Raw genomic sequence first — 25807 nt, forward strand, 5'->3', positions numbered from 1 at the left:
ACCTAAATAGCAGGCTCAAATTTATCAGCTATGTTGCTTTATTAATTAAAGGGTTGAAGTGGCGTGCATTGCGCATTCTTTACGATTTAGTTTACTCCGCCCGTGGGCCACTTTATTGGCACCCTTTGGCCATGACTCCATATTTTCTACCTAGAAAGATAGGGAAGCTTTTATTTCATTAACGGGAACGAAAAGTATCAGAATTAGGCATTAAAGTTAAAGCGAACTTAATCTCCCTCACCAGAGGTTCTGTTTACTTTTAAAACGCTGCGTTTATATCGTTTTGCCTGCGTTCTGCATACTTAAATATACAACGAAATGTTTAAGTAACATGCTCGGCACTGTACCTATTGTGTCTGCCATGCAGAAATGTGGAGCTGCTCTGTTCTCTGTAGAACAACGACACAGGGGTTTTTGAGGTGCTCGAACACAAACCATGTTCAAACCATTCGGTATACTGTATAATTCTGTTACCGGAAATAAACATAAAACGTAATTTTTCCTTTTTTTCAGGTTAAATGATACTCTTGGCAGTCGCTCCGTTTCTTTGCGTTCTTTTTTTAGCAAGTGAGTATTTTCCGAACAAGGCTAATAATATTTTATGCCTCCTCCCCCGTAAAGCGCAATGAACGACATAAAGCTGGTTCAACATCTAACACAGCAGCGATGAACGCAGGACTGATAACTCCAAATTTCCCCAGAAACGACTGAAATTTGAAGCAAAACTTATGGTAACAGTTTAGCATTGCGCTTCGTTAGCTCTTAAAAAAGGCAGGGAAAAGGCAAATAGCACGGAAAAGTCACGCCAGCTGCGCACTCTCGCCCGCACAAGATGAAGGATCAGCATATACAAGCTTGACGATGTCTTTCGTAGCATGAAAGCCGCGTAAAATGGCATTTTAATTTTTCCAGAGTGTTCTCCAGGGAACGAAATAAAATAAACCCCGTGAGTGACAATGCTAGAGATATGAAGGAAGGTTAAGCATAAGTATACTAACCGGGGCTTCTACCGCTATAGGTGGAACATGTTTTTATCCTTTGTAGCTCATGGTTTAACGAATCGAACATAAAACGCAGTACTTCGGGCTTTTAAATTTTTTATTGACTCAAGGTGTCACCAAAATGACGTATAAGTGCCTCCCAGCAGTTGCTAGGATTAATAAAGCTTTATTGCTCTAACGTTGCTTACAAAACATATGGATCGGAGGTTCCCATTGCCAAGGGTAGTTTGCGTGACCACAAAAGTCGTTCGAGACCTCTTCAGCAACAGTCCGCAATGTGGCATTGCTGGTTTTAGTCGTGGAAAGTTCATAATCTATGATATCACAATATTTCGCGTTCTATACTTCCCATATTCTACAAAGCTTGATTGTAAAATATCACAACTTGACTTTAACAGTGGAGGCGTTCTGTCCAAGAGGCTTTGAATATGGTTTTGAATACGGTTTATGAATATGCTTTCATTATGATTATAATACTCATGTGGAACATCCTTGATAGACAGTGCCCAGGAATGTAGTCTATCTTGGGTTCATGGCATCATCGTTCGTGGAAACATGCGCACAAGAAGTCAGTGATGGTGGGAACCCTCCTGATGGTGTTCGAGGCTTATACGTGTTGAGATCCCATGATCACGGTATTGGCGACGAACATGTTAAAAAAGAGCTGCAGCTACCCAGAACCTATACACAAAAGAAATTTCCGCGCCTCCAAATGAAAGGTTCCCTACGAAGAAGCGTTGCTTCTTGAAGAGCGCTACTACACGGGATGTTAACAAATTGGCGACGGTGAGATATAAGTGCGATATAATTCAGAGCTCAGGATACTTCCTGCCTACTGGTCAGGTATTGGTCTGCGGAAAATTACTTCACCCTTTAGGGCGTGCAAATCAACGGCGGTCAATTATTTCTACCCAATTGGTTTTAATTCGGAAGAAACATGGCAACATGAACTGTAGAATTCACTGTGAGCCTTGGACAGCAGTTGCCGCCTTCACTGCCGCCTTCACAGCAGTTGCCGCCTTCAACGAGGTGTGATTGTAATGTATCAGCAGGAGAATCACTGATGCTTTCGCAATAACAGCCCTCAAACAGACCTAAGTGTGCCAAGAAATCCAAGTAGTGTTTTGTGCAGGCACACACTAGCATAGAGTTTCTCACTAACTCCCCTAGAGTGGAATCTGGCGCTAGCGTCAACGTGGTTCGGCGAAGGCGCTCTACGCCTCCATAAGTGCCGCCATAGTGTGTAGTTCGGGCGGAAGTTCGGCGTGGCATGGCCGGCAACACCTTTGTAGATACGAAAACTGAGTTTTTGTTTTAAAAACTTGCTGCGAAAAGTGCCGCTATTAACAAATTTATTTTGTTTGTATAATACACTGTGTTGGAGGGCTTATGTTTCCAAACAAATTTGGGGGTTACAAAGAATAAAAAAGCAGAAGTGCTGCATTTGGCTCACGCTGACAGATACAGCGGGCCGTCCCGGATTTATTTTTAAGTTATTACATACTCCAAACGGGTTGAGGTTTTCTTTGATTTTTTTATATTTAGCTGAAAAAATTGTTTAGATTGTCTTAAACTTTGTTCTTGTGTTTCCCTCAATAGAGTATTATTATTGTATGCTACGCGTTTTGGCAGGAGAAGCAGATGCAACATAGAGATGCTAGAATAATGTAATCGCGTCGTATTTATTTTTTTGTCCAAGCAGATATAAATAAACTTAGGAGGCGGAGGAAGGAAGTCTTCAAGCACCCGCGCAAAGCAATATGAAATTGCATGAACACTTGAAATGGCGAATACATACTGGCTTGTCGAGTAGCTATGTATCTTGCCTCATTGCGCCTGGCCAAGGCAGTGCATGCTTCAAGGGGCAAGCAAACGCAGCGGCGGCGACGAGCGTCGCGAAAATCGTAACTGAATGCGTGCAGAAAACGGATAGTGTGGGCTAGCGTAGCCTATTTAGTGGCTGCAGTGTGGGTGGCGGCGGCAAGCGCTATGAAGCGGTATAACTGGCCGCTGGGAGCCTCGCTCGCTTTTTGCCGGACAGAAGCAGCCCACAAGCGAGCGGCAGCGGGGATACAGTGAACTGTAGCGACGAGCGACGACGACAGATAACATTGGCGGTAGTGTATGAATTTTTTTCTGCTTCTCGCTGTCACCCAGTACACTGTGCTGTTGTACCTCTTGAGTTACGTTTGCTGCGTCACTGCATGTGGTCACCCCTTCATCTTAAGAAACTCTCGGCTAACGCAAGCACGTGCGTTAAGTGCTAATCACGCTGTTGTTTGGACATATCAGTGACAGCCGTTTAATGCCAGAAATTGGCATCCCGAAAACAGAATAAACAATTCCTCCAGAGCCTAGAAGCCTAATCCATAGCCCTTTGTACAAGCCACTTGCTGCCAATCTGATTTCGACACTGCCCACTAGTCCCATGGCAGCGTGCGATCGCAGCGACACTTTCCGCTCTAGGTGTTATTGAGAAACTCTATGCACACTAGTGTTTAAAGCCATTCGTCGGTCACCATGCGCATCTGAGTTTGCTTTCTGTTCATGCAAGTGACAGTAATTTCCAGCATCATTGGGAAATCCCAACGAGTGGGCATGTGCCCTGTGCGGAGACCATACGGCACCCGGTACTTAAATGGTACGAGTCTGTGTTATGGCAGTATAGGTGCCACCCAGCATGACATACACGCAGTTTACCAGGAATGCACCACTATAGAAGACCTGATGCAATCGATTAGAAGAAATAGGCTGATAGAAGGTAACCCAAAAGGCCCGGCTTTATGGTGCCGTAGATGTAAAGTAAAGTGGTGAGAAAGACACCTACGTTCAAATGTATGTCCCTTGGTTCCATACCCGTTACTGCCAGGGTTTGCCCTGTTTCTATAGGTAAAGGCTTGTATAGGTTGGACCACCTACTGCTTACAACGTCGCCATTTTTTCCTCATAGGATCATAGCACTTCGCATAATGGACGCCTAAATGGGGGTAGTAGCACAGGCAGCAGCACAGCTGGTAATTTTGTGTCCACGCGGTACGAGCAACGGCGTAAATTCGTAAGGGGATCCAGCAGCTGAACATCAAAAGAAGCACTTCGCCATTCTGCGCAATCTCGTCAAACAAGAAGAAAATAGGACTAAATTGGCGTGTATGGGTAAAGAAGAAGCTTATACATCCAAACGGTAAACTTGATATATAAAGAGCGAAGCTTATCGTTTAGAGTAGCCGACCTGCCCTAAACATTCGAACAATGTAACACAAGTAAAGCCTTTGACACCGCGTAAGAAACGAGCCCCACACTGTGCGCTGTACAGTAGAGACTGTATTCTGTTTATATTTCAGTAAAAACGGCTTTTGTATGTTGAATGCAGGTACAGATCAGTAACGCAAAAATGGCACACATACAAGCCCAACTGTGTAGCCAGCCTGGACAACGCATTATTACTTTTATACACGCGTATTCCTAGATGACTAAAAATATTGCAAGAAACAATACTTCTGAAGAAATATGCTTACAATTAAACACAATTCGGAAAATATACTCAAAAAAGGCTTGTATTTGAGGCAATCATCATTAGGTAGAGATCACTGACTTTTGTGTTTAGGCGTTGGAAGCCAAGATTAACAATCACGAATAAACATTTTATGGCCTGCTGTAGCAGCCGGTACGAATTGCAGAATTATGTTTTAAATTTTCGCCATATACAGCCAATTATGTCCTATTGGCATTTTTTGGCTGACAAGGGCCCAAAGTAGTTAGTTTGTGGAGCACATCATTGTTACATGTGGAAGCACCGCACCGAAGTTCCTATTTTAGTTGGTGTCTGTTCAGTGTGCATCACCAAAAGAAGGCGTTAAAATGGAGCAAAGAAAACGACATTTGCAAGGAATTATTAGTGCGGTGGAGACCTCGCACTAAACAATGAACATTATTGAAGTATGATTTTTTCACTTACACAGGTGAGAAGTTCATTGCCTGTCACTTTATAAATTGCTATAGTCAACACGCTAAGCAAGCAAAAAATAATTTAAGATTCACTGAAAAACTTTCAAGAATACCTTAGGTCCTAGTCTTTCTCTCTCGCGTACTTGTGACTGAGCTTTTATGTGTACGCCCTGTTTCGACTTCACAACACAACAACGCAAGTTGCTTGCTGGCCCTTCGTACGCCGTGCAAGCGTGCTTCCCGCTTAAATTGTCTCAGTGGTCCTGCTTGCTAGGTGTAAGAGCATCAATGACTCTCTGTTGCTCCATTTGTTCTCCACCAGTATCACAATTTTCTCTCTGTTGTTCTAATTCTTTACTGCTTTACTGCCAACACTGGCTTTAGGATTGATTTTACAACGCGTAAAAGCGGCCGAAAGGGTCGCGTGACCCGCTGCGGCAAAAGCAGCTTTCGAGTCACGCTTCGGATAGTCGTCTCCATGCCATTGTGTATTCCTTGCGAAAGACGCTCCCTCCTTTGTCGATGGAAGCTCTATCCACGCCTTCTTTTCTCTTAGTCATTTAGCACTCTTCTATAGCTTGCATTGTTGTAAAACTGGCGTGAAAATGAGGAGAGCAATGCCAAGACCTCACGGACATGCCGCATGGATAGCTCAATAAAACATCCATGCGAAACTATAGGCAACACAAAAATACTCAACAGTTTATCTCTCATGATCTGCGTATTTTGGATTTTTTTTCGCATTTTGCCTCAAAGTATGGGTGATGTGTCAGAAATGAGTAAGCTATTTGTGTTCTTTTGCATGATACATTTTTTCTCTACTATTACCGTTTTCTTGCTAAGTTTAGGGCCCAGCAGTCATAAACACATTGTTTTCTCTGACGCTGTCATGCGCACTGCAGTATAGAAACTCAAAAAGAAGTCCATGCAAAATCTGCTCTTGGGGCGCTATTCCAGAAGGCCCGAGAGAGCTCGGTCCCGCGTTTCCAGCTGCTCGAGTTAACAAAGTAGTGACAGTGCAGCATCCGATAAACCTCAAGCGATACCGGTGCAATCGCCGGAGCACGCTTAGCATTATCAGCGTGCCACCACTTGAGGCCGCTCCGTTGAAAAAGCACAGCTTGCACTAACCTCCGCGTGCAGCGCCGTCTAGAATCGAGTTGCAATATTTACTCCGTTATGAAAAGTAGATAACCCAGCTATTCCTTTTAAAACTCCGGCCTGTCCCCAGCCTCCTTTTAAAGCTTGTCCCTGTAAAGCGGCGCGAGGCGGCTCTGATTTTCTGGGTGTTCTGTTCTTCAACTGCAATCTGTTTGCTACGTAGTTTGAGGGTGGCGCCAGTGCAGCTCAGCGCAAGCCCAAAACAAGTAAGCGAGGAAGTTCACTGCAGCGAAATGAACGCACCCTTCTCCCGACTGTCAGACTGACCGGCTTTGTTTACGTGCGGACGGCGGGCGTAGTATCAGACATCGCTCCAAGTTAGCGTGTCATGAGCGTGTTTCACCATTTTACGAGTACGTTTTAGACGTTTAAGGTGTGCCATCTGTCGTCGATTGTGTTTTTGCTGTGTATGAATACGGCTGCCGTGGGAAAATCTTGTCGTCTTGGCCGCTCCTATCGTCCGGAATATAGTGAGCACTTCGTTCGGACCGAACTCCCCCTGTGACTGTGGCAGCATTTGACTGACGGTGGCCAGGGGATGTCATTCGATCATTGTTTTCTGCTGAGCTTTGCTACCGGAGCATCTAATGCAAGTGACTTAGTGGCTGCGACGCTACTCCATCGGCGATGTTTGCGCCATAGCAGCCATAGTTGGGTGGGGCTTCGGTCGTTACGCTGCGCCCACGAATGGGCTGGGTGTGTGTGATAGACACGAGAATGCATTTTACTAGCAAAAACTAGACACGGACGAAGAAGAAGTAAACAGGACACTCGCTAGACTACAACTCAAATTTTACTTAGCGTCAGAGAAACAAAGAAAGATAACATCACCACGACCTACCCCTACACATCCCTACACACGCCATCCTATGTGTCACACATGCGCCCTCGTAGGTAGTACCTCCTTATCTTTAAGAGCGATTGAAGGGGTGCTCACACAATTAACTCCTTCCCTGTAGATATGAAATGCACCCCTTCAGTCGCCACAATACCTCGCAGCTGACAGACATAGCCTACACATCAGAACCATGGACCACCCTATCATTAACGGATCCTAAACCAGATCCCCAACCACAAAACAGGCAGAAATCTGCAAAACAACACCAGTAATGGTCTTGCCACCTTAATACACTCAGCATTTACACTGACGCATCTAAAACAGAACCCAGCAAAACTTCGGCGTGGCATATACCGGCATTTAACTTCAATAGCGTTCATTAATTACCACCAGATGCCACCATTAAGGGGCAGAAGTAGAAAGTATCATCCTCTCACTTCGTCACCTTGTTCATAACATATCATCTTTTTCTATGCACAAACTCATACACATTCACAAAAATAGCCAGGACGTTTTCCTGGAATGTCTACATCAACTATCATACAGCGTACGAGTTAAGAAGATCCAAGAGCTCAAGAGCATCCTTTATCATCCGTCATCATCCATGCCGCGAATCCACGAAAATGAGGCAGCCCATGTGGCGGCACGTGCATCGTTCGCAACCGTGCCCCAAGCCAGCTGGACGCCTTCGGACTGCGATTATGACCCTGACGAGCACCGGACCGCCATCAAACAGCAACGGAAAGACTTTCTCGCCTCCCTCGTCAACCAAACTCCCATTCCCAAGTCTTATTCTCGCTCTCAACAAGTCCGCCTAAGACAGGTAATGACACTTACGAACCTGTCCCCTGCAAAACAAGAACGGTTTTTTTCATTCGTCATTTAACCAAGGCATGTGTATACCCTGTGGAATTCCGGACACCACTGAACACATTATTTGGACATGCCCTCGATTTCAAATGGAAAGACAGGTTCTCCTGGACACCCTTCCCACTAACTTACGACCAAATTCCTTAAATGATCTCCTGCGTCCGTCCTAGCCACCTATTTTAGCGAAGACAGTGTGGGACACTCTCCTGCATTTCATATCCCAACCCACTATTTTTCCCTTGCTATTTTCCACTCGAACCTGTCGTGAACCTTAACTAATCACTACCCCTAAGGGGGTCTGATGCACTAGCCAGGGACTCCCAGGTGTTTTTTTCTACATTTCAATGGACATTTAAATAGAAATAAATAATAGCGATATCGAAAACAGCCATTCAACAATAGAGACTGCCTAGCCACTTTGCGGTAGTTTTTCTATTGCGGCACGGAATATTGTTGGTTCGATTGGCGGCCGCTGTCTTTAAGCCACCGCTAAAAACTTTGAGTTTGCAGTGCGGCATCGATTTCCGTTTGATTGCATAACTTCAGTGCTAACGCAAAGTTCACACATTCATAAAGATATTTTAGCGGTGGTTCATAACACTTGCCGTCTGCCCATATTGCGTCACTGTGACGCAAAATTTGAAAGTTCTTCAATATCTCTTGCGTTTCTTGGTTAAAAACTTCGTTCGTAGCTGGGGTGGAGCAGAGTGAGCTACCAAAGTTTTATTCTTTTAAATAGGAAAACCGCGTGTTTTGTCTTCATTGCCACTCTAATAAATTGCGAAAATGACCATCTATGTAACTCTGCATTTCCGTAATTGTAGATAAATGCTGGAGTCATTACTATTAAACCTTGTAATAGTGAAAATTAAGACGTGTGGTCGAGCGTAAATTAGGATAATACAAAGGGAATAAAAATATAATTTTAAACTAGTGACCTAGAGTGTGCAGTAAACCAGATACGCCCAAAACGAAGGCAAAAGTAAACCAGCCAAATTCAGATATAAAGCAGTCACAGTGAAGAGGAGCGGCGTAAAAATGTCGCACACTAGTGGAAAATTCCGTGAGTTCCGCTATAGCTTTTATTCAGTTATTCATTTTATTCATTTATTCAATCCACCAATACTGAAAACTGCTTTACTGAAGCCGTTTCACGGGTATAAAAGGTATAAAAATCACAGCATTTGCAAATATATACTTTATTTTTCCTCAGGTCTGAACTTGCCAGTAGCTTCCAAAGATTTGAAGGGCAAACATGGATCTCAGTTTTGTCCCAACAAAACGAGCCAGAGAGTAAGTGTACAACTGGTTTGAGATATTCTGAGGCACGTTTTGCGGCATGGGGCATTTGTCAACCCAAAATCACATGAACAGACACATTTATTAGTCGCCTCCAATACCTGCAAAATAAATTTACCATGGTTACATCTAGTTCGGAAAGTGCTGTCGGTTAGATTGGCGCGCCATCGGTGACAAGTGAATGTAACTGCTGAAGCGTACACCTACCAAAACATTGTGTGAGGCCACTGCAAGTGTCTCTAAACAAATATTGCGAATGGCGTGAATATTACACATTTGGCTCAACATCACGGTTTTGCTATTCAATATAGTCTTGAATTGTATGCTGATCCTACATAATGAAAATAGGTTCTCCATACCTAAATGCTGTTTTTCACTTTTCCGCTATAGCGAACTGTCTCTACCATGCAAAGATTATATTGAAAACATAACAAGCGTTGCACAGAGTTTTGCATTTTTCCTTAAAAATGTAGTCCCTTAGGTGCCGGTCTACGTGGTTCCAAATTTTTCATGTCTATGGATCAGGAGTGAAGACCAGCTACCTACGCCACCAAGTGAAATTTCGCAAATCCGGCGACTTGAATAGTTTTTGGCCCCGATTAAATGGTTTTTTCCACATTTTTATTTCAGAGCTGTTATCGCAGCGTTAGATGTGCCTGGCGGCATAACCAGAACGCTAGTGAAATATTTTAAATAAGTCGTCGTGACTTCATCGCCCAGGCTTCACAGTCACTTTTTCGGTCATCTAAGGCGATTATGCCTTTACTTCGTGCTACGGAGCCCGCTGATGATGAAGGAACAGATGGCGATTTTGCCCATAGAACATGCTCCTTCAGCTAACAAGAACACCTTTTAAACAATAGCAAACAAACTAATGATGGTGTCAGTCAGCAGAATCTCTGTATTATTCTCGTTCTTTGTTGTTATAACGAATGAGGTCTAAGAATTCCTCCTGTCTGCCATACAAACTACAGCGATTAACATTTTCTTAATTATACTTTCGGGGTAGTCCTAGAGCCATGGTGGAGCTTCCACCTGTGTGAGCTTGAACACGCAGCTTCACGTAAAACAGCCGGTCACTCCTTTGGACGGAGAGGAACTGGTGGGAAAGCACCTTGCCACAATAGAAAACTCGTGTAAGCAGTCGCTACAGGAGCAAAAAGCGGAATACTCCAACTATTATCAAGCTCTGCAGGGCGATCTCGCCGCTCTTCAGGCCAACAGTGAGGAATTACGAATGGGCCCACACATTGGCATGAGGGACATTTTCGCAAATATTAATGCTTCTACGGCCCCTCCTGCGGTGAACCAACCCCCTTATGACCTTCCTTAAGAGAAACAATAAGGAGCTGCTCCGAGTATACCAGTGGAATTGAAGAAAATACCACAGAAAACACCCCAGTCTGCTGATGCTCATTCAGTGTATGGATTACCTCCTGTAATGCCTTACAGAAAACGGGCACTGCAGTTCCAGTGCATAACCAATCCCACAAAAGCGGTCTAGGTTCAATGGAATGTGCAAACTGAAAGATCTCAAGTCGATAGCGTTGATATCTCACATGATCTTGTACAACTTACCGCATAGCGAGATGCATTAGGATACACACATTTAAGGGATATAGTAGGAAAAGAAAAACGCCTCACTTTTAGAGAAATCATTTCGTCCTGACTAATCTCACGAAAATACTGTTTTATACCATTCTTACTACAAAATGTACGCCTCTGAAACATTTTCTGAAACCTTAATGTCCAACTAAAACGTTTAGCTTGACTTTCTTTGACTGCAAGGCAGTACTGGCGATATACATCTCCAACAAATTCCTTTTGCAAGCACTGTTTCCGGAAATACTCACACAAATATTTTTTTCTGTCATTATAGGGTAGGATCTTCGTTTACAACTGCACATGTGACAAAGGTACCAAGATGTACATAAATGGAACACCCTGCATGGTAAGAAGATTTATTATTTTTCGAAAGGCATAATTATAAATTGTAGCGCAAATTGAAAGTTGTACTTCATTCACTTTATTGACCTGTACGCTCGTGAGTAACAAATCAGTCACGGTACTTTGAGCATATTACGTGCGCAATAAATAACTCTTTAAGAGTCTCTTACAGCAAACTGTTGGGCTATGAACTCTATGTCCTGTACAACATTTATTGTTTCAGAAAAAAGGCATATTCAGATAGAGAAACGGCGTAACGGAATACAGCACCAGCGCCGAATTTACACTAAGGAGGTACCTCGGACTTGAAGTTCTTTCCAGTGATTTTGGGGTTATCTCCGTAAACCTTTACACAAAAAGGATTAGTTGTGCAGGTGTTGTTTTCTACTGTTCGTTCTGGTTGGTGCTAAATTAGCTGCTAAATCATGCAAAGTATTCTTGCATCCCCAGATGTAAAGTGTCCAAAGCATGCGTAAAAGTTTTGTAGGTTCCGTGAAATCCAGACTGGTTGTAAAAATTAGAAAATTGGTATTGCCCTTTACAGCGGCGAGAATTGCTGTGTTTGCCCGATGAAAGCTATATTACGTATATGCGTGCCATTGCACCATGCAATTCGCACGAGTTACATGATCGCTATATTAAGCTGCTGTCGTGCAATTTTAACAAAAGAGCTGTTTAAGCCCTTGCTTGCGCCGTCGCAGGAAAAATACCACGAATGTGCCGAGACCGTGTACACTTGGGGAATTGGCCAGGAATCGGGCGTAAGGAGTTCTAATGCGCCGGCTACACAGAGCTGAAAATTAAACATTAGGCATTTGAATTGAGGAAATAGCATATATTCACAAGCGAGAATTGGTAACCCATTCTCAGGTAGATACTGTCCTGCTTGAAGTGAAAAAGAATAAATCTAACAGGGCAGCCGCCTAGTTTCAGATACGTATCCAGGCTTGTGTGAGGGGCATCTGCCACGTGAGGGGTGTCGCGAAACGAAAAGAAAAAATTAAGGAAGCCCACACTAGCCCGCAAGACTTGAAGATAGCGAAGCTCTATGCAGCCTTCACCACCATCATGACGGTTTAAGTCCAAGATTGCAGCTGATTTGCTTCTTCTTTATGGTCGCAACGACCTTTACTCCATCGTTGTGGCTATAACTGCATACTTCTTTCCTTTTTCTGGAAGTGATAATCATTACGCATCACTTTGGTAGGCTAAAGGTCTTTGACGTATTTTTCTCATTCCGAACAAGTGTTGCCACGATTATCGTGAACGCTGGAGTTTGTTTGGCCAAGTGAGTATCCTTGGCTTGCGAAACGTGCATCTCGAACACTAGGCGGTCACAGCAGGGCACGAACACACGTGGGCTTGTTATTTCCTAGTTCTTTTTGGAGCGGTTCCCGTAGACTTGGTCGATCTCCCTAAGTGGGTATTCTTGGCTCGACAAACGTCCGCAGGGGACGCTGAGCGGTCGACGCGAGGCATTGACACAGGACTGCTAGGCATTTTATGAGTTTGGCAACTGCCGGGCGGTCACCGCGAGGCCCGCGCTCACGTTCGGGCACTCGGAAATTTCTTGGTCTTTTTAAGGCGGACACGAAAAATTACGATTTGTTAAACAGCGTCGCTGTTATAAAATGCCGAGCGCATGTCCCAGTCAGCTTCTAAATAAACAGCGTCGCCGACAAAACGACTGTCGTCTGCTCTTCCCGTCGCTCGCCTCGCGTTCTTAGGGGCAGCTACCTACGCTCTTAATACTCCGAACTGCCGCGGCGACTGCGGCAGAGCTTTTCCGACTCTGTGCGGCACAGGTGGTTATGGCGCGACCAAAGATCCAGACGACCAAAAAGGGCGGTGTGATATCGTGCCAAGAGACGTCGCGCGGTGACGTTTAAGAGGGGCAGGCGTGCATGCGACTTTCCTTCTTTCCTTCTCTTTTTGTGAGTGCCGATAAGCATCGGTGCTGATCTATTTGAGCCACGCTGTCGTTTGAATAAAGGTTCTTGTTGTAGGATCAGCAGCTTCTACTTTGCCAGTACATTGGCGACGAGGCACGGTCTGGCCCGTGCGGGCCGCCGGAAACAGGCGTGATGGCGTTGGGTGGCCGCATTTCTGAGTTTCACGTGCTTGGAAATTCCACATGGGAAGAATACGTCGAGGGCATCGAACTGTACTCAGCCGTGAAGAAGGTGTCAGAGGACGTGGAGAAGAGGGCGCTGCTGCTGAGTTGCTGCTGGCTGGAAATGTACTCCCTGGTATCGACGCTCATCAAGCTCCTGTGACCGCCGAACGGGGAATATCAGGTCCTCATCGACACCGTACGGAACCACATTCAGCCAAAGCCGTCCGCGATGTATTCAAGGTACGTGTTTTTTAAACGGGACCAGGAATTTGGGGAGTCTGTGGCCGGCTACATCACTGCCTTTCGAAGGTTATCCGGAAACTGTGGGCTCGGCGGGGAAAAGTTCCTGCTTTCTCAAATGCTGCGGGGCGGGTCGGTTTCGGAATCACCGACGGAGTCGTACAACAACGGCTACTGGCGAAAAAAAAACTGACTTTCGAAGCAGCGTACGATCTCGCAGTCACGGCAGAGACTACAGCTACGCAGCACGAAGCTATAAGCAAAAGACGAGTAAAGCAGAAGCTCAGCTAGAAATGGCCGCGGAAATACGCTCGCGAGCTAAAATGCCGAACGTGCGAAACTACGGAAGCAAACGTGTCGCGGAGACCTGTCAGCAGGGTGAGTGGCGTTGTTTTCGGTGTTTGGGCAACCAAACAGCTGCGCGGTAGAGGTTCAAAAATGCAAAGTGCTTCAAGTGTTCAGGAAAAGGACGCACAGAAAGAGCGTACAAAGCAAAGAAGACGCAAGCACAGGATCAGCTGGCTCAGACTAGGGTCTTTACAGGAACCGAGTACAACAGCCTATTCAGCATCGGCCAAGTAGCAAGCGCTGTCTCAACATACGAAGTCGATGCTGAGATTGGCGGACAGAACGTGAAAATGGAAGTGGATACTGGGGCAACGCGGTCTATTATAAGCAAGAGTTAGTTTCAAAAACTACTGGTGTCAAATTCTGGAAAACTGCAAGAGCCGGACCCGCAGCTGATCACCTAGATGAAAGGGGGTAACGAGATTTCGGGAAAAGATGTGGTGCCAGTGTGGTTGAGGGGTCGAAATTGCAAGTTGCTGCGGCTAGTGGTCAAGAACGACGGGAACACCTTGCTTGGCCGCGATTGGTTGGGACCTTTGGAAATAGAACTAATGGGTCTTCATTACATCAGCAGGAGCCGAGAAATTTTCGCTGCCCGATTTCCGCAGGTGTTCAGCGGGTCTCTGCCGGGCGCTATTTTACTACTTTACCGCCCCTTCACATTGATCTGAAGGACGGCGCCGGGCCAAAGTTCCTGAAATGTCTAAACCTTCCTTTTGCGACGAAAGATGATGTTGTGAACGAGCTGAGTAGGCTTGTGCAGTTAAGAATATTGGATCCAACCTAATACTCTGTATGGGCAACACCGATTGCCGTGATGCGGGAATGGGATGGCTCTCACAGAGTATGCGGAGACTATGGAAGCACATTTAACCAGGCAGTAAAGAATAATGTGTATCCTCTACCCGCCAGCAAGGAGCTTTCCGCTAAGGTAAGAAAGGGGCGGTTCTTCTCGAAGCTTGATCTAGCACAGGCATACCAGCAGCTTGTGGTCGACGATACAACTGTCCACCTGCTCACTATAAACATGGTACAAGGGCTCTACAAAGTTCACCGGCTACCATACGGCGTATTTTCGTCACCGGGACTGTTTCAAAGGGCAATGGACACTATCCTTGCTGGACTACCTAAAGTAGCTGCGTACCTCGACGACATTCTGGTGGTCAGCGAAACGGCAGAGGAGCATGAACGCATGCTCACGGAGGTATTCGGCCGCCTAGCTAAGGCTGGGCTCCCTGTGCAAGCCAACAAATGCGAATTTTCAGGAAAGCCTCGAGTTCCTTGGCCATCGCATTGACAAGTGTGGTATCTACCCTTCCGAGGCGAAAGTCTGGGCTATCCATAAAGCCCCGGCCCCAACTAAGAAGAAGGAACTCCAGGCATTCTGGGGTAGGGTCAATGTTTATAACTTTTGGCGTGGCAGATCCCAAATAGCCGAAAAGCTTTACCGTTTGCTTGATAACAATGCTACCTGGAAGTGAGGGGAAGCGCTCTAACGGGCGTTTCGAGGCCTAAAACATTGCAAACGTAGCAGTCCTTGCTGGTGCATTTTATCGAAAGTGCCCCGTTGATACTACGTTGTGATGCGTCTCCGGTGAGTGAGGGTGCAGTACTCGCTCACTGTGACGAGACGGGAAATGAGAAAACCATTTCCTATGCATGAACGACTTTAACGAAAGCTGAGCGGATATATGATCCAATAGACTGAGAAGCATTAGCCATGGTGTTTATGGTCGGTCAAACTCACCAGTACCTAGCCGGTCAAACATTTGCTATTCTCACAGACCATAAGCCGCTGCTAGGAATATTTCGTGGAGAGAATCAAATACGGGATGTTCTGCCACCATGAATCCTACGATGGAGCCTAATGCTGTCGGCGTACGCATACCAGCTTGACTACAGCAAAACTCAGGATCACGCGAACGTGGATTGCTTGAGCAGGCTCCCTGTTCCAGCATTTCGGTTGGAAGTAGAAGTGCCAGGTGGCGTATTGCTTTTAGAAGCCGCTGAGTACCCGCCAGTCACCGCCGCCGAATTTGCTTGCTGCATGTCGCAAGACAGTCGGCTATCGGGTGTAAGGAAATGGGTCACCGACAGCTGGCCAAGAGGGGGGGGGGGGTACCGAAAGACTACAGTGCATACGAGCTAAGACAGAACGAACTCTGCATGCATCGTGATTGGTGGTTTGGGGAAACCACGTGGTAGTCCCTGAGGTGCTGGAAAAAACATGTTCACATCTTGATGCATGCTAATCACCTTGGATTGACGGCTGTGAAAGCCATCGCGAGGTACTACGTCTGGTGGCCTAACAGGGGTGCCCAGATCGAAGAATTTGTGCAGAACTACAAGCCATGCCAGAATACCAGTAAAAGTTAGCTGAAAGCGCCTATGCATTTCTGGACACTATCGGAGCGAGCGTGGATTCGAGTGCATATAGATTTTGTTGGTCCTGTCGATGGTGCCGTTTTCCTGGTGGTAGTTGATGCTTTCTCAAACTCGGCAGAGGTGGAAATAATGACGTCAATGCACTTATCTGTGTAAGACGTTTGCAGCATACGGGCTGCCAGATTTGATTGTTTCGTTGATTGTTTGATTGATAATTGATCCCTGATTCTTTTACCAGCCGGTACATGCAGACCTTTCTTGATTCTTTTACCAGCCGGTAAATGCAGACCTTTCTGAAGTAGAAGAGCAGTGAGTACATGTACACTGCTCCCTACAACCCTGCAATTAATGGGAGAGCAGAACGCATGATTCATTAGCTAAAATGTGCACGAAGAAAGCAGAGTCAGGGTAATGCAGCATGCAAAGTGTCTCGTTTGTTGTTCAAGCAACATTCCACGCCAGGCTCTGAGTCAAGGAAGACCCTAGCAGAGCATATGCTATCCAGGAACCTGCTCTCGGCCTGTCAAAACTTCACCCTGATGCGATGGACTTGCAATGCAAGCCGCAGCCTCCGGAACATAGGTTTCGGTGCGGTGGCTCTGTCTACGCGAGACATTTTCGCCAAGGTCCTATGGGGTTGGCTGCTCAAGCGCTAAGGCGTCGGGGACACGTCATGTACGAGGTCCAGGCGTACGACGGAAGTATCCATCGATGCCATCGGAACCACGTGCAAAGGGGATGGAAACCAACAACTTCAACACGCGGGAGAATAGCTCCGTTTGCCCTTACCGGAACGCCCGGTTCGGAGCTTGGCCGTCGGGAAGCCGGGGGTTCCCTTCCGGACCCGTTAAGTATGGGGCGAGGTCGATCTCCCACAGCCGACACTCTCGTGTTGAGGCGTTCTTCCCACTAGCGCCGTCAATTGCACCAATAGGCACGTTGCGCTGATGCTTGCCTGGCAAGCATCAGCGCCGTTTTCTATATCCTGGTGGTTCGGGGGGTCATTTCTGTTGTGAAAGATGCCACGCATATCATGGGCTCAGTTCGTAGCCTTCATATTACGTAAGTGTCGGCGTTCTGTCCCATATACCAACAGCCGGATTATCACGTGTCACGCACGGGAGCCCACACAAAGAAGGCATTAAGTTAACGTCATGATAACAAAGCTGAGAAGAACGAACAGCTTATGTGGCGCAGGCGAAAGTACGTCAGTCGCTGCTGTTGTAGCCGAACAGTGAGATTGGAGATAATACAAATGGGAGGGAGGAACCAATGCATTCATCACGGCTGCCTTCCTTTACGCCCTGTCTCAGTGTCAACCCCATAGATTGTTGGCACGGCATGCTGAAGGCAGTGGGTGATAACTGCTCGAGAAATCGCCGCTCCTTTATCGGTGCCCTAGCGTGCGCTGCAAACAACTTTAATAGGAAAAGTGCTGCGCTCACAGCAGCCTCTGTGCCGTGCAATGTGCCTACAGGGCCTAGATAACTAGAAGGCAGGGATGTGAAATCGTGCCAAGTGACGTCATGCGATGACGTGCAGGACAAGCGACAAGCTGGCGATGTGATATGGCGCCAAGTGACGTCGTGCGGTAAAGTGCAGGAATAGCAAGCGGGCATGCGCCTTTTCCTTCTTTCCTTTACTTTTGTGAGCGCCGATAAGCATCGGCGCTGAACAATCTTAGCCACGCTATCGTTTCAATAAATGTTCTTGTTGTTCGACAGCAGTCTCTGATTGGTCACTACAGGCGGCTTATGCGGAAGCATGCGTGCTGCCAGGCGAGAATGAATAACCTAGAAGAACACGAATAAGCAGACATACTGCAGGTCTTCAACGGCGAGGCAATGATCGGCGAAGACGTTTCGGTTGCGGACGACAAAGTATAACAAGACTGAAGTGGGAACTGCATAACAAAAGACTTACATGCTTTAGTTTGCCTTTGTAGTCATCTCCTGCTGACGAGCTCAATACATATACAGAGGGTAAATGTTTCTCTGTGACCTACATGGTGTTCATCGAGTTTAGCTTAGGGACACGACCACGGCTCTGCTGTGACATCATGCTTGCACGACTGTGCAAGTTGGCTTTGATTTTTTTAGACCTTGATACTGGTCAGGGTGAAATTTCTGTACTTGTTCGAAGTCTAAACTTGAGCATGCTTTCAGTACATTTTGGAAGCTATTAGGCACACCTTATGCTACTTACACACACGTGGCATTCTTACTCTCTCAACCTTGGTTTAGATTCTCTGTTTGAAATTTTAATGTGATAATGGAGGTACGGAAAAGGTACTTTTAAAATTTTGTTTGCGTGAAATTTCCCTGTGCTTCATATTTCTTACTTTCAAACATTACCAAGGCACTCAAATATCTGAAAAACGGGATCTGTGTTCTTCCAATCAATTCTAGAGGAGCTTACAGCTGCCGCCTCCGCATGCTTGCAAGCCAGTTTCAATGATGCTGGATTTTACATTGCTTGTAATTTTGCTTGACGCAATATTTCATCGCTAACATTTCGTAGGGTATGGTTGTACCATTCATTTACGCTTACACACGGAGCCACAAACTATAACCCCATGTCCAAAACTGATCTCACCTGCAGATTCAGCGAGCCACATTACCTGAACATGCGTTACCAAACACCTACACACTGATAACTTCTTTCCGCTGTCAGAAATGACTGCACCTACAAAAGAAAAATCCAGCCTTGTCCCCAATTGTCAGCCATTAGTTCCTGGGATAACATGTAAGGCATGCTGCACGTGGGTGCTTGTGTTGAATGTCTTTGAGCAGAAGAGTCATCAATGTTCTTGGTACTTTTATGACCCAAGTACATTTTGCACGGGCCAGATTTATGCTCTAGCCCCTCAGTGCATATCATGGACATTCTCGCCGTGGTTCCAGCATGTAGGCGTTACCCAAACCAAATTACACATATATTTATTAGTTTGTATTCCCGGTTTGTTATTTACATCTTTATTGTAAACCAGGATTCCAACCTGCGGTAATGTGAGTTGGCGTGCGGATAAATACGCATCAAAATTAACGAAGTTTCTGCTGCTGGCAATATGTTTGGAGGAAAAAACCCCCGCAACACCGTCGCAAATACCTTCTCCTACCCAAGGATGACATCAGTCTTCATTCGTACTCGAGAATGATTGAATCTCGCACAGGTGAGCGACGCTCCGCTGTGCGACAGCATTCTGCAGTGTGCGGGCATCACACCAGCCCAAGCCTGTGAAGACGTCCTACGCTACAATCCCGATCAAAACATCCTAATCGCTAGTGCGCCGGTGCTCCCTCAGGCGGAAATGTATTTAAATATCTCCGAGCTATGAATAGGAGAAGCCCAGTACGCTGCTGTGTGTTATACAACGCCATCCAAGGACTCAGTGAAAGGAGTCATCCATAACGACTAAGGTACAGCTCGACAGAAGGTAAGGAGAGAACTCTCGTCTACTCAAGAAACCTAACAGCGTGGCACGGCCGAAGAATGGGCAAGACGAACTCAGGAATTATAGCGTTTACAGCAGCAAAAGTGTCCTACTTTGCGTTCTAACGCGGAGTAAAATACGGTTGTGTACCCTACAAAACTGAAAATGGAGTGCGCAGAGCTTCCGGCAACGTTGTACATCGCATGGACATGTGGCCGTACCAGACAAATCTATCTGCGGCTCATGAGGTCTCTGAAATCCGGTGGAGGAACACGAGTGTGTAGGAAAATGTGCCTTTTGTTGGACAGGAGTCTTACAGGGGACAAAAAGCGCAAACAGCGCAAGACATCTTACGTGTTGAAGCAGCATCAATGGCTACTACAACAAGGCCTCCGGCATCAACGACGCGGCAGTGAAGTCCAAGAAAACAGAGTACAACAAAAGACAGAATACTCAGAAGCCTTCCGCCGTTGGCACCTCCACACAAGACCAATGGAGCTCGACAGCACTCGCGCTGCAGGTCCAGGAGAAAGGGAAAAGAACTATGCAGCTCCTCCCGTTGGGCATCTCAGAAGAACAAGATGGAAGACAGCCTCGATGCTAAGGTGAGTTGGGCATATATGGCCTCTCAAAGTGACACAGCATACAAAAACACCCATAGGAAGACAACTGTTACTCCGCCCCTTGAAGGCGAGGAAATGAGTCGCTTTGGACAAACCCTAAAATTGATTCTTCAAGAAAAAAGGCACTTCAAAGCTGACGTTGCTACACTGAAGCGCAACAAAACAACTGCTGTTAGCGTTACTTCCGCAGCCCCTCTGCACCAACTGCGAACATCGTGTGCGCCTGCAAAAGCGCTCCTCCTCCGATTAAAGAGGAAGCCGACGATGTTCCTTGAGGGAACGTGCACCGGCATGATCTCTTGAATCTGGACAGTAACCTTGTAGGCCAAATCAACAAAATCGGCAACAAGGTTACGACCTGAGCCGACACCTTTGCTAAGCAGGACGAAGCCTGAGGCGCTATATTTACCTCTATACAAGACACCATAACAAGTGTGCAATGAACTACACCCAACGCGGGCCGAGAAAGCACTACAAAAATATAGATGCGTCTCCCTGATCTTGTAGCGGAGGGACTCCAGAATTATCAGTCTACTGGCAACCGTCATGAAGCCGAACCGGAAAAAAAAACATATCGAATTTGTAATGTAAGTGCCGAGGTTTTAAAGGCGTGAATTTGTCAAGCTGCCGCGTTTGCTTGCACTTGTAGACTTGCTCAAATGAACACACTTTTCATCGTTTATCTCGGCTTTAATGCGGTATTTATTTGATAAATACTGAAATAAGAAACACTACCACGGGCGGTTTGCGGCGGCCGCACCAACTAACACCAGTGATATAAGTAAAAGTGCTTTGTATTGGACGATGTTCAAGATTTCAATTAGAACAAGTTTCGGTTTCGGTGCTGTGAAACACATGCCTGGCATCCGGCGTTATTGTTGGAGGGGCATTCTCGATATCTCAGTAATCGCCATACGGCGCTTCTGTCATGTTGCGAACTGTAAAATGCGTCAAAAAAGCCGGCCAGGACAGCTTGTAATCATAGCAACCACTTGCCGAGTCCTAGGCAGTGCGTGAACGCCCTTCGCGTCACGGCAGACCAGTGATATTCTGTAGTGGAGTAAAAATTCCAATTTGTAGTTTGGAAAATTTCCTAATTTTAGCTTGTTTTCCCCCCAGGTGGCTTCATAATTCCCTGTAAATTTCTGTGCATTCTCGTTTTGCCACTGATAGATATTTACGTGGATACCTCTTCGAGTTTGGGCGTTAACCAGTGCCGCCTCTTTACGTCGCCTTCCGGACGCAGACGGCGTTCAGCAGAGTCGGAATTGCAGCGTGAAATAAATTCTACTCCATCTGCCGCTCAGCTCCATTTAATTCCGCATTTTCCGCTTTGTACAAAAAGCAGGCTTACTTTTCGTGTTAGAGCTCTAAGTGGAAAATGTCCATATAAATAAGAATGAGACCTTGTTGGCTAATTAAGGTTATTTTAGCTCACCGTCGGGACGGTGGCCCCATCTGCGGTTGAGGGCACGCGGACCATAGCGCACCCGCAATACTGTATATGTCATAAAATTTTATTTTCTTTTATTTTATTTCAGCATTCCCTAATAAAAAACAACACGAATGTTAGGGCAAGAACAAAACGCTGCCATTCAGAAGCTTGACTAAGGTTCTTGGCCCTGAGTTTCGGAAGAGGCACATTGGCAACGAGCACTGAACACACACAAGAAAAGAAGCCAAAATTATCTAATTACACAACTAGCAACTGAGCGCACAGGAGTACATAGTTCTACGTAAACAAGGGTACCAGTGTATACAAAAACAAAAGGAATTTCACAACAAATTCCGCAAGCAGAATTACACAAGCTGTAGAGATTGGCAGCAAACAAAATTAACGCTTTAAAATCACTTAGGACGCAATGTGCAATAAATTAGACGATCGTTAGCCAAATGCTGTAGAAAAATGTTTATATAAAGCTTAAAAAAGTATTTTCTCAATTCTGTAAGGTTGCAATTTGTTATATGTTTATATTCATTAGGAATGTTTTGCAAGTTGTGCTGCAGTGACTGTAATTTATAGTTAATAAAAAATTTAGGTCTGAACCAGATATCATTATTTCGCGTACACAACGTGTCTGTTCTATGCTTAAGCGAGGCAATGGCTGTCAAAAAAATGTTTGAAAAAACTGGACTAAACTAAAATGCACGTCAAATTGGAAACTGGTTCCTCACGAATATTGCGCAGGAATACACGCGAAACAGGCTTCAGCCCTTCAGTCGCCGCCGCTTCACGCTTTACTAGTTCTTTCTTATGGCCTATTCTTTCCTCTACCCTAGCTTGTGTTTTAAGAACTGAATTGGAAGCGCTATTGGATGCTAGTGGCGTTGCTTGCGGGAACATGATTTCAGATATTGAACATAAATCCGAGGTGGTGGTAAAATAAATTTTCTAAGAAAACAGTAATAAATGATGCGAAATCCGTTATACGGGCATTGTTCTTACTTTTAACTTTAGGGCTCCTAAAATTTCCAGCATACAATGAAGTTTTTCTTTTTCCCTTTTGGGCTTAATTACAGCCCGAAATTCCCCGAAAACGCAAAATATCCCCGCACGGAACATCACCGCCGCAGACGCCTAAATGCCATGTGCTTTCGCTAGCTTTGGAGGTTGCCTAAATCACGCCTGTATCGTAAAAAGCGTGTTCTCACCAGGCCAAGGGTCTGCTGAATCTGGGCTATGCTTACGGCGCGCAAGAAGTCGGTGTGTGCGGCAACACCTAGTCAACGAGAACTCGCGACCGCGTCATTGTAAGTCTGCGCGCGCTTAGCGAAGTCGCTCGTGGAGCAATGATCGTTACATGGCAAAAATGAAGAATTAAGTATAGAAAACTTCGGCCGAAAACAAAGAAAGCAACTCACGAAATATTTGTGTACTCTCGGAGATTCGAAATTGCGACTTGCAAAATAGCATACCTAACGCTTCACGCCGCTCGGCCACGAGCCAGCGCTGCCATGGTTGTAATTATAAAATGTCTAATGTGTGGCCAGTTTACATTTTTATTCAATTTTACCATTTCAAGCAGCTTGGACGAACATTTGTTTTATTGCGCTCTAGCAGGTAGCATGCCCCAAATTTCCACAATATCTAATGTCTAGCAACTGTATTTCTTAGACGGAAAAGCGTTGACCACTTGTTCACCTGGCGCAAAAAGTGCTTCCTGCACCCCAGGTTTACTCTTTACGGTAAACGTATCGGTTGATTTTGCTTCCTTAGTACCTATATCACCTTCGCTGTCTAGTCTCCCGCCTTCAGTTAGCGTTAGATTTTCCTACTAGAGTACCAGTCACTCAAGCATCGCATGCTCCCTTGTGAAGCGCTGGTGTGGAGCGACGTGGGCTTGGAGCTTAATACAGTGTACAAACTAACCCAAGAAAGGTACATTCATCTATTCACTAACGTCGTGGCTTAGTTTCAATTGAACGAATGAATTGTGACGACCTGCCGGCGGCCGGCGGAATTAACACTGGTCCGACTGATTCTGTCAGAAGGTCGGCAGGCCGTGCTGTAGCGCAGTCAAGCAAAGCCATTTTTTCTGACGTCATACAAAACGGCACCGAAAATTGGCGAGCATGCAGAAAGCAGGACACATTTAGGAATTCATTTTTTCTGGTAAATAAGTCGCGTAAACGCAGCGGGAGCGGTCGAAACTTGGCCTGCACACTGCAGAATACAATTTACGCTCTTAAATCTACAATATTTACGAATCACTTCAGTGTCCCTTTAAATACAAAAACGAGTAAATTTGCACGAATATATCCACCTGCTCATACCCAACCATCCTGATGTTATAGCTCTTCAGGCGACTCATGGACAGGCGGAGCTCTGGGCGTTAGCCCAAACAGTTCCACCCTCTCTAGTCCACACAGACGAAATCGGTATGGCAGTTACAGCTTACAACAATCATTCGATGAAACATCCCGGTCATCCAGCATTTCACGGACATCGACGAACAAGAAAATGTGTTAATTGAAATTATTTATGGGCGGAAACAAAGAGGAGGTAGTCTATTTGTGATAAATGTATACAGCAGCCCTAGAAAGACACACTCCTTCGCCGAGCTCCTTGGGAAAACTAAAGACCTAGTTAAACGCCGAGATGTGATTGTCCTTGGCGACTTTAATTCATCATACCCGGCATGGGGATACTGCAGAGAGATAAAAAAAGAATATTATGAGAAAATTCGCAGCCTTAAGATTGACCCTGCTCACTGACCCTACATGCGCCACAAGGTTCGGGGAAAGCGTTACTAGGGACACCACCCCAGACTTTTCTTTTACAAACAATATCCAGAAGACAATCTCAAAGAACGCACGTAGAAACCTCGGGAGCGATCATTACATAATCGAAACAATGATGCAGACTGGTCCAGCTAAATCAATGGGCAAACACAACTGATCACCAAGTGAGATACTTTCAGCAAATTACGAGAAGCAAATGTAGAACCAGTCGACGTAGCGATCAAATAATTGGATGCGTCGATTTTAGAGCTACAACGCTATGTTGACCTGGCCATGCACGTTATACCCATGTAGACTTATGGCAGGCTGACTCCAGATTTCTGCGCATGTGGGAAAATAAAATTAACACCTAAGCGCGGCTCCTCAAGCAGAAACTGGATCACCACCTTCAAAGAAAATTAGGAAGACTGAATCGGGACACTTAAGCACACGCCATCTCACGAATCAGCAATGGCAAACTTTAGGCGACCGCATGGACTGCGAAATGGGGAGTCAGCAGTGGAACACGTTAAGAAGCCGCCGAGACCCAAACGGAGGTAAAGCGATAAAGCAAGATAACCTGCTTTCTTTCCTACATACATGTGGCGCTTATACGCAGCGACTTTTGGAAACTGTTAAGGCGCTATACAATTAAGAGGCAGACCTAGAGCCGTTGGCTGCATGCACTGGACCTAAAAAAAACATCTCCCTCGCGAGGGGCACGATCAAATGCAGAGCATTTCCGCGGGGGGCGCGCCTGCAAGTCGTATGGATTACGTATTGGTTGTTGTTGTTGTAATTGTTGTCTTCCAACGTAGACATTGTCGATGAAGTCGATGGTGAAACGTGCCGTGAACCCCCTGCCGCGGCTATGACGCAACGTGGAGCGGCTCTGACGCAACAAAATCCAACACAATCCACTTTATTCCAATCCAATCCAAATCCAAACCAATCCAATCCAATCCAAGCCAAGCCAAGCCAATCCAAGCCAATCCAATCGAATCCAATCCAATGCCCCTCGCGAGAGAGTGTTATAGCGCCGAAATCGCGCCACCACACGAACGCGTGATGTTGACGTCACGATCACGCCACAGATGTTAGCGACCGGAGCGCGCGCGAACGACATATGTGGTTTAAGCGCGAACCGACCGCGGCGAGAGAGCGCGATGCGAGCGCCCTCACCTGTTCTTGCGCGGGAACCGACTGTTGCTCAGCGCGAACCCAACGCGGCGAGAGGGGGTGTGGCGCACGTCCCCACCTGTTGTGCGCCCGAACCGAACGCGGCGAGAGAGGGTGTTGCGAGCGGAGAGAAGGCGAGGAGGACGCAGGGGAGAGGGCGCACCTGTGGCCGACGGTTGAATGAGTCAAGGATATAAGGCG

The 25807-nt window shown here is 46.0% G+C and overlaps 1 long non-coding RNA gene across 1 annotated transcript in view; it reads left to right on the top strand.

Annotated features, from left to right (window-relative positions):
• Positions 1–512: 512 nt before the first annotated feature.
• Positions 513–25807, top strand: part of LOC144173458 (uncharacterized) — a 30560-nt gene continuing 5265 nt past the window's right edge. The window contains exons 1-3 of the long non-coding RNA XR_013323279.1: positions 513–567; positions 9029–9108; positions 10994–11065. This is a non-coding gene — a long non-coding RNA (uncharacterized LOC144173458). The remainder of the gene's footprint in view (positions 568–9028; positions 9109–10993; positions 11066–25807) is intronic.

This window comes from Haemaphysalis longicornis, unplaced genomic scaffold (assembly GCF_048455015.1).
Source record: "Haemaphysalis longicornis isolate Haplotype H1 unplaced genomic scaffold, Haemaphysalis longicornis Haplotype H1 scaffold_3, whole genome shotgun sequence".
NCBI classification, from domain to species: Eukaryota; Metazoa; Arthropoda; class Arachnida; order Ixodida; family Ixodidae; genus Haemaphysalis; species Haemaphysalis longicornis.